This window comes from Apium graveolens, chromosome 3 (genome assembly GCF_009905375.1).
Source record: "Apium graveolens cultivar Ventura chromosome 3, ASM990537v1, whole genome shotgun sequence".
In the NCBI taxonomy this organism is placed as follows: Eukaryota; Viridiplantae; Streptophyta; class Magnoliopsida; order Apiales; family Apiaceae; genus Apium; species Apium graveolens.
The window spans coordinates 34800022-34808490 of NC_133649.1; positions in this window are offsets into that span (position 1 = coordinate 34800022).

An 8469-nucleotide genomic window follows, 5' to 3' on the forward strand; every position below is an offset into this window, starting at 1 on the left:
ATATAAATATATATACATATAAATATAATACATTAATTTTAATATATATTTAATTTCATATATGGATATTACCTGATACAAATATGCTTATATCTGTATCCGCAAATGTCAAATCTGGATACGGATAATATTCGCTTTGTTTCATATACAAATAATATATGCTTTATTTCGGATACGAATGCAGATGTTTCAGATAGATATCAAATTTTTCAGATTTTTTTGACAGCCCTATGATGATTACTTCAAGACTGAGAAGAATTATTTGGCAGAGATTTGAAGAACCAATGAAATGAAGATGAGACTACTTGAAGATCAGTTCAGTGTTAGAGGAACACACATCTTTCATTTCAATTACTCAAGAAATCTGGAAATGCAAAATATGATCCAGAAAATCAGTGTAAGGTCCTAAAGTATCGTAGAAGGGGAGTTTAATAGGATACTCACTAAATTAAAAAAATCTTTCAAATATTTTTTGGATAAATAATTTAGTGTCTGGTTAGTGATTCCGTGTTCGTTAGGTGAACAATGTTTGGGATATTAAAATAAAGAACACAAGATATTCGTGAAAATATATATATATTCATATATAAATCCTCGAGGGGTTCCTACCCTCCGGTAAATAAATTAACGGGTTACGATCCAATAACAAAAATATTCTTGATTCTACAAAAAATATTTCTTGCATCTCCATGAGAGTTTCATTGCTTGAAATTTTTAGTTGATCTTCTAATCTGGAGAATCTTCTGGTGCATTTCTCATCCTTGAACTCCATCAACCAGTATGGCCTCAAATGCACTATATTTCCTGTGTATGGAATTGTTAAGACTCTTGGGAGTGCATTTGGGCCTCTCCAGCTATCCCTTATCTCCTCAATTTTATTCAGTACCATCTTTTTGGAAACAATGTTAAATCCAAATATTTTTTTTATTGATGAGAAAATCTTTAACAGAACAGAATAGCCTTCATTGAGAATTCTGTGAAGAGGTCAATTTATCTTTCTTCCACCCTTATACCTGAAGACCAATCTCTCTGGAAGATGCTTGTAAGCATCAATAGCTCTTACTTCTTCTAGCTCATCCAGATATAGATTTATGTCTGAAAATTCCTTGGTGTCACAGATGAAGAGTTGATCTCCCTTGTTGACAATTGGTTTGGGTTTGGCTAAGGATTTGGATTGAAGTTTGACAGGTTTGGCCTTTTTGATTGCTCTTGACTTTATTTTCTTTGGTTTAGTTAGGATTGGGATGTTTAGATCAGGAAGTGGTAGGCTTTCCCAATCTACAGGTTCATCTTTAAGAATTATGGGTTCACCATGGAAATTCATGTCAGAATAAACATTGAATTCAGCCTGCTCCATTGTGGGCATGGCTGGTTGACTTGAGGTGGTAGATTGGGTTGACATGTTCTCTTCCTTGTCTTCATCAAAAGCCAGCTTCCTCTTTGGTCTGAATTTCAGTCTTGGTTTCTTTGTCTGCTTTGGTTCTTCTTGCTTTTCTTCAATCAGATTCTCAGCTATCACATCAGGCATTACAGGTTCCGTGGTTACAGGCTTCTTAGTTTGGTTCTTGGCATCTAAGGCAGCTTGTCTTTGTTGTTGCTTGAGCCTCACCTTTTCTTATTTCTTAGTTTCTGCAAACTATGGATGTCCAGCCACCACATAGATCAGTTTGCCATTCCTGTGGATTTTAGCAATTCTTTTCTTCAAGACTGAGTCTCTGGGATCTTTGAAGTAAGCAATTGTTAGGAAAAATTGATGATATCAAACAGAAACTATCAGAAGCATCGACGGATGATGATGACATCGAGGGATGTTGATAATCGACTGATAATGATATCAACGGGTTATGATGTCAACGAATGATGAAATCGGTATTTATTACATCAGTTAATCTTTAAAAAGGAAAAGGAAACAAGAACTCATGGCGATGAAGGACTTTATCTCAGAAGCAATTGTATAGGTTTCCTTGTTGTTAATAGAATAGGATTCCTTATACATTGATAGATATGCTCTATATAAAGCACAAATTAGGTTCATGCTATAAGCATTGCAACATTGTTATATCTTTCGCATAACCTAGCAGCTATCAAAGATATTTGTTCATTCTTTCGAGAAAGTACGTTTGTAATAAGTTTTTATCAGTTAATATAAAAACTGTTGATTCTGTTGAAGCTCTGTCAAATTGATTGTATTAACTATATTCACCCCCCCTCTACAGTTGATTAAGGGCCTAACAATTGGTATCAGAGTTTGCTGTTAACGTACAATCAGTTCAAGATCTGGAAAATCAATCAACCATGTCAAACAAAGAAGAAGAAACACAGAACCCGAATCCGAAGCCACCACTCCCAGCCACATCACTGATAAGTAGCAACATGAGTAGGTATGAAGCAATCAAGGTGTCTATCCTGAAGATACATGAATATATAAACTGGAAAGTTAGGATGGCCATGTGCTTGGAAGCCACAGATCCCGAAAATCTGAACAGGATCTATGATGGTCCTCATAGACCAATGAAGGTAGTTGTTTCTCTTGTAGGAGAACCAGAGAAGATGATAGACAAAGACAGGAATGACTACTCTCCTGAAGATATCTCATCTATCATGAAGGATGCCAAGGTTAGACACATCCTGCACAACAGTCTTGATAGTGTTATGTCCAATAGAGTCATTGGATGTACGAAAACAAAAGAGATATGGGATGCTTTAGAATTAAAGCGTCAAGGTACAACTGCTATCAAGAAGAACAAAAGGACAATACTTACTCAAGAATATGAGCACTTTGACTCAAGGGACAATGAGTCCTTAACTGAGATCTATGATAGATTTCAGTAGTTGTTGAATGACTTATCCCTTGTCGACAAAGAATATGATTTGGAGGACTCAAACTTGAAGTTCCTACTTGCTCTCCCTTAAAAGTGGGACTATAAAGTCTCATCAATAAGGAATAACTATCAACTTGACATCACACCTCTAAATGAGATCTATGGAATTCTGAAAACTCATGAACTAGAGATGGAGAAAAGAAGCAAGAGGAAAGGATCAAAAGCTAGACCAGTTGCACTCAAGGTTGAAGATAAGCCAAAGGAGAAAGCTAGGAGAAAAAGCTACTCCAAAGGGAAAGCCATGATTACAAAGCCAGATATTGAATCATCAAATTATGATGATGACTCAAATACTGATACTAAATCATATACTAACAGTGATCATAACAACAATGAAGATATGGATCAGATGGTTGCCCTACTGGTTAAAAGCTTCAAGAAGATGGTCTAAAAGAACTTCAAGAAAGGGAGAAAATTTTCCAGAAAAGGTTCCAGTTCCTCAAACTCTGATAAGAGGAACAACAGGAGAAATACTGATGGAAAGGAAACAAGATTTGGAAAATTTGACAAGTTAAAAGAGAGATGTTATAATTGTGATGGAATTGGACAATTTGCAGCTGACTGCAGAAAACCCAGAGCTGAGAAGAAACAAGCCTTGATCTCAAGGAAGAGAAACTGGGATGATTCATCAAATTCAGATGATGGAGTCAATTATGCTCTCGTGGAAAAAGCTGATGTTGAGGCTGACAATGCTGAATTAAAGGTATCTCAGACTACTCTTGCTTTTGATATTGATGATATCTATGAATCAAGATTATTTCTTAAGTCTCTGCATGTTAGGTTTAGGGATCAAACCTTAGAGAATAATAGATACAAGAGTGAAAACTCCGCGTTAAAGAAAAAGAATAATCACCTAGAAATTGAGTTACTTTCCATGCTAGAAATTCAAAAAGAAAGAGATAATGCTGTTTATGTTAAGGAAAAATTGCTAGAAAAACATGCTTATCTAGAGAAGGAGCTAACAAAAGAAAGAGAAGTCGTTAAACTTTGGACTAACTCAGGAAAATCAACTCAGGAAATTCTAGAGAATGGTTGTTGGGGATCAGGATTAGGATATTCAGCTAGATCTAATTCTGATAAGAAAAGTGAAAAAGAAAATAAGATGACAGAACCAATAAAAACTGATAGCAAGGTCAAACTGAACAAGGTTCAAATAAAGACCATTAAGTTTAATCCTAGTGCTAATAATGTTAAGTCAATTCATGAGGAAGGTACTACCTCAGCACCTAGATCAAACTTATTTACTGAAAAGAGTGAACAAGTTCACATAAATTTAGTAAATATTGGTTCAATGACTTAGCAACAACTTAAGCAAAAGCTAAAAGATCTACACATGAAAGACAAGAGGAGAAGGTCTAGGAAAAATAGGAATGATAAGGTGGGTGTTAATAAGAATGTATATTATGCAACCCCACCTAATGCACCTAGAAAGACCTGTTCAAACTGTGGTAGCACTAATCATCTTTCTAATTCTTGCAAGAAGAATAAAAAGATAAATGTTATTTCTTCCAAATCAGAGTTTAGGAATAAAACAGTTAGATATAAACCACAGAGTCCTCGTTTTCATTGTGGAAGTGTTTGGCATTCTATTTATACATGTAAAGAGTATCACAGTTTGTATTATGATTATTATAAACTGAAACCCTATTTAAATAAAGCAAAATCTATTTCTGCATGTATAAATACTGATAGTAAGGATGTTAACATAAACTCTAATAAAAAGTCCTATGATGCATTGTTAACAAACTTAAAAAGGCCAAAGGATCCAAGCAAGTCCGGGTCCTTAAAAATACTAACTGATTCAAATTACTGATTGCAGGGTGACAAGAGGAATGCTCTAGTCTTGGACAGTGGATGCTCAGGACATATGACTAGTTATAAATCCCTGCTATCAGAGTTTGAGGAGAAGGCTGGCCCAAGCGTTTCTTATGGAGATGACAACTTAGGAAAAATCTTAGATATGGCAAAGTCAAAGTTGAAAATGTCATCATTGAAAATGTAGCTGTAATTACAGGACTCAAGCATAATCTGATTAGTGTGAGTCAAATCTGTGACAGAGGTTACCATGTTAACTTCTATGAGGAGCATTGTGAAATTGTCAATAAGTCTGATGGCAAGATCACATTGACCTGGGTGAGACATGGTAGTTTATATGAAGCCAGGGTCTCCACAAGTTTTAAAAATTCAAAAGTTTATCTACTGAGTAGAGCATCTGTGGAAGACATCTGGAACTGGAATAAAAGACTTTCTCACCTCAACTTTAACAATATCAATGAACTTGTGAGGAAAGATCTTGTAAGAGGATTTCCCAATGCAGTTTTTACTCCTGATGACTTGTGTGACTGTTAGGGCGAAAACACGCGCTAATAACACACGCAAGTATACGCGTTCGCAAGTAATATAGAATACTTTCTAGTTCGTTCCCACAGAGACTCAGACTAATTATGTTCAATTAAACTCACTCACCAATGTATGTTTACTTCTCAATGTTAAGACAATAACACTTAGATTTGTTACTAATTATTAACTACAATTAACTACTAAAATTAACCACTTAATTAACACTTCGAATTAACAATATTAAAATACTCATGAGATCACTACTTCATTACTACTTCCTTCAATAGTCATTGTTATTACCCTTAGCATGCAACAGTGATGATATTAATCGAATAACACGAAACTGATAAAAGCCAACTTTCATTGTACTAATACCATTCTACAAAACATCCACAATTAAGATAGAAGTTGAATATGTATCAATTATGTTGAGTCCCTATATGTCTACAGAAATTGACAACATAATGAATTAAGCATAAGTTATTCCTTTTGATTACACAGAGTGAATAAAATGGTTAGAGTTACCCACTAATCATGCAACATCATACATGAACCTATGCTAGCATGGCAAGTTCTAAATCTCGAGATCCACCGTCGCTTCACAAGAGATTAACACCCTATCTTATATGTTCGCGACGCACATAAGACGAATACGCACAACCAATACTAGATATCATACAATCATCACACACTAAGGTATTAAACAACTAACTAAAGAATTCCATAGTAAATCCGTTACGACCCCATGATCACGATTAGCCCATGTTAGCACTTATCGTCATCATGGGTTCAAATGAAAACATGATAAATAAACACAAAAGAATAATAACTAAACTAATTATATTAAACCAGAGTACGTCACAAGAGTAATTAGGTTCAAAGCAAAGAAAACTAGCATCCAACGTTACAACGAAATAAAGAATCACAAGAAAATATGCTTCTTCTTCGTTGCGGTGTGCTAAAACGGTCTTCTTCCTTATCTCCTTCGCTCCTCGATTAATACAACGATTCAACACACGTGAAACGTCTCTGAAATCTACTTATATAGAAGTCCCATAAAACTCAGATTACTCAGAAGTTAGAAGCCAAACAGAAATAGGAGTCTAAAATAAATATTAAAATTTCCCGACCCTGCGTGGCCGCTCAGCATAGCTGAGCGGGCGCTCAGCTTCCTGCACGGCCGCTCAGCATAGCTGAGCGGGCGCTCAGACCCCTACTGGAAAATGTCTGATTTTTGCTCCGTTTCTTCGCTATAATCTGCTCCTCTCTTCCCTCTCGCAATGCTAGACACATGCCAAGGCTTATTATTGATGATTACTCCCCCGAAATGCAACTATTACCCTGAAACACACAAACACTAGAAAAATGCATCAAATACACAAAATACTTGATTTCAAGACACCAATTTAAGCTATTTTAAGACGTTCTAAGTGGTATAAAATGCCACTTATCAGTGACTCATGCCAGAAATCTAAGAAAAGGAAAACTTATTTCAAGAGTAAAACTGAATCCTCAATTCTTGAACCATATCATCTACTTCATGTTGATCTCTTTGGTCCGGTGAATATTATGTCAATTGCCAAGAAGAGGTATGCACTCGTAATTGTTGATAAATATACAAGATATACATGGGTGCATTTTCTACACACCAAAGATGAATCTCCATCCATTCTTCTTGATCATGGGAGGGAGCCGAAAAAAGGATCAACATACAAAGTAAAGATCATCAGAAGTGATAATGGAACTGAATTCAAGAAAAGCTCTATGGAAGAGTTCTGCAACTCAAGGGGATAAAACAAGAGTTTTCTGATCCCTGAACTCCACAACAAAATTGAGTTGTTAAAAGAAAGAATAGAACTCTGATAGAAGTTGCAAGAACCATGCTAGAGGAAGCAAAATTGCCTACCTACTTCTGGCAAACTGTTTGCTTTACAGAAAATGCAACATTAATCAACAAGCATGAAAAAACACCATTTGAGATGGTGAAGGGAAAGAAACCAAATTTGAAGTTCTTTCATATTTTTGGTTGTAAGTGTTTTGTTCTCAAAACTCATCCGGAGCAGCTGACCAAGTTTGATCTGAAAGCTGATGAAGGAATATATGTGGATTATCCGTTGACTATAAAAGCCTTAAGAGTTTACAATCTGAGAACAAGACAGTCAGAGTATCTATACATGTATCTATTGATGATAAGAAGATAACGGGTCTAGAAGATGCAAATGACCATGACAAATTGAGATTTGAAAATGAAGTACCTTATGCTAAACTTTTAAATCCTGACTCTGATACAGTAAGTCTTGATATCACTCAAAGCTCTGAGGTTCCACATAATAGCGGAAATTTTTCTGACAATGAAGCATATGTTGAGGGGGAGCAACATAACTCAAATTCAGAGACTACAACAAGCGATTCATCTCAAGAGACATCAGTAGAAATATCATCAGACTCATCTTCCTTAAATTCTGATAAGTCAAATATTGATAACAATGGGAACACATATTCAGGGGGGCATCAGGAAACAACAGTGGTACTAATAAAAGAAATAACAGAGAATTCATGGATCAAGGGGAGGTTCGTCTTCAAGGAGTCAACTTTCATTTGCAAGAAAATGGTCTAAGTCACACACACCTGACTTAATCATTGGAAACCCTGACAGTGGTGTAAGAACAAGAAAATCCACTCAGAATGAATGTCTCTACCATTCTTTTCTATCTTAAACTGAACCTAAAAAGGTTGAAGAAGCTCTGCAAGATGCTGACTGGGTCACAATAATGCAAGAAGAGCTCAATGAATTTGAAAGGAACAAAGTCTGGACTCTTGTGCCAAGACCAAATAACAGATCTGTAGTTGGCACAAAGTGGGTGTTCAAAAATAAAAATGACAGTGAGGGCATTGTTACAAGGAATAAAGCAAGACTGGTTATAAAGGGTTACTCACAACAAGAAGGCATTGATTATGATGAGATATTTGCTCCAGTTGCAAGGCTAGAGGAAATAAGAATCTTTCTTGCATATGCTGCTCACAAGAAATTTAAGATGTTCCAAATGGATGTGAAGAGTGCATTCTTAAATGGAGAACTCAAAGAGCAATTTTATGTTGAACAACCTCCAGGGTTCATTGATCCAAGGTATCCAGATCATGTCTACTTACTAGATAAAACACTCTATGGACTGAAGCAAGCTCCAATGGCCTATTATAAAACACTTACTCTATTTGTGCTTGATAAGTGACATTTTATACCACTTAG